Source organism: Neopelma chrysocephalum, unplaced genomic scaffold, assembly GCF_003984885.1.
Source record: "Neopelma chrysocephalum unplaced genomic scaffold, ASM398488v2 Primary Assembly neopelma1_325, whole genome shotgun sequence".
Lineage (NCBI taxonomy): Eukaryota > Metazoa > Chordata > Aves > Passeriformes > Pipridae > Neopelma > Neopelma chrysocephalum.
In genome coordinates this window covers 75409-76889 of record NW_020897988.1, presented here as the reverse complement: position 1 = coordinate 76889, position 1481 = coordinate 75409, and the positions used below count along the sequence as shown (strand labels likewise).

The 1481-nt window shown below is 55.7% G+C and overlaps 1 protein-coding gene across 1 annotated transcript in view; it reads right to left on the bottom strand.

Annotated features, from left to right (window-relative positions):
• The window catches only part of LOC113978435 (signaling lymphocytic activation molecule-like), a 7643-nt gene that overhangs the window by 1576 nt on the left and 4586 nt on the right, over nucleotides 1-1481 (bottom strand). The window lies entirely within an intron of this gene.

Sequence of the window (1481 nt, the reverse complement as noted above, 5' to 3'; positions counted from 1 at the left end):
CAGCAGCACGAGCAGCTCCATCCTCGGCCTGGCACCGTCTGGGGGGGGGATTAGAGAGAGGAGAGGGGTCCTGGGTCAGCCCAGAGCGGAGCAGAAGGAGCTGCTGAAATTTTGGGGTGGTTTCAGCAGGAAAAACGAGGTGGGAAATGTTCCTCCTGCTCTGAAGCAGCTCGAGGCTGCACCAGGCAGCTCAAAACCTGGTGAGGGAGTGAGAAAAAGCCCCAAAAATGGCTCCCAAATGGGGAGGCAGCCCCTTTATTACCACGTGAGAGGAGGGACAGTTTGGGGCCACCTAAAAGCCCTAAAAATGTCTCTGGTGGCCTCGTGGAGCCTGGCAGGGAGGCAGACCCTTGGTCACAGGGCTCTGCAGCTCCAGTGGAAGTGGTTTTGGGGAAAAAAGGAGGTGAGAAAAAAGCCTAACCCTCCCCCTGGGGTGTCTCATTTCAGCCTCTGCTTTTCCCAAGCGAGAGTTTCACGGGGAAAACATCCCAGGAAATGAGGTGGGAAATGTTCCTCCCGCTCTGAAGCAGCTCGAGGCTGCACCAGGCAGCTCAAAACCTGCTGAGGGTGTGAGAAAAAGCCCCAAAAATGGCTCCCAAATGGGGAGGCAGCCCCTTTATCACCACGGGAGAGGAGGGACAGTTTGGGGCCACCTAAAAGCCCTAAAAATGTCTCTGGTGGCCTCGTGGAGCCTGGCAGGGAGGCAGACCCTTGGCTCTGCAGCTCCTGTGACCCCACAGAGGGGTGTCACACAGTTTGAGTGGTTTTGGGGGAAAAAGGGGGTGAGAAACAACCCTAAACCCTCCCTGGGGCATCTCATTTCAGCCTCTGCTTTTCCCGAACAAGAGTCCCACGGGGATGTTTTCCCAGCCCAGGTCACAGCCAGAGCTCTATCAGAGGTGGGGACTCCACCTCAACCTCCCTGGGGGAAGGGGCAGCCCCCACCTCACTCAGCCCCCCCAGAAAAAATCCCCCCCAGGTCACAGGGAAGAGCCGAAAAAAAAACCCACTGAGCAAAAACGTGATTTTTGCCCCAAAATCCTCCCCAGGGGAAGTTGTCACCGAGGGGTTTTTGCCATCCCCAAACCACCTGGAGGAGGTTCAGCGCCTCTGAAGTGACCCTGGAGCAGCAGGGCAGGGAAAGGGAAGGGGCTGGGCTGGGCTGGGGAGGGAGGTGGGACCCGCATTCCGAGGTCGGGGTTTTGGGAACCCCGGGCAGGAGGAGCAGCAGCTGATTTTTGGTAAAAAAAGGTCATTTAGGGTGAGTAAAATGGTGTTGAGGAAGTGCCCTGCAAAGCCAGAGCAGGGCTGGGAGGCTGCAGGGAGTTGGGGACCTGTTTGGGCTGGAGAAGACTGAGAGGGGATTTCATCAATCCTCAAATATCCATAAAAATATCTCACCTCAGAGGGGAAGCTCATGAATCCATAGAAATGTCTCAAATATCCACAGAAATCTCTCAAATATCCATAGAAATCTCTCA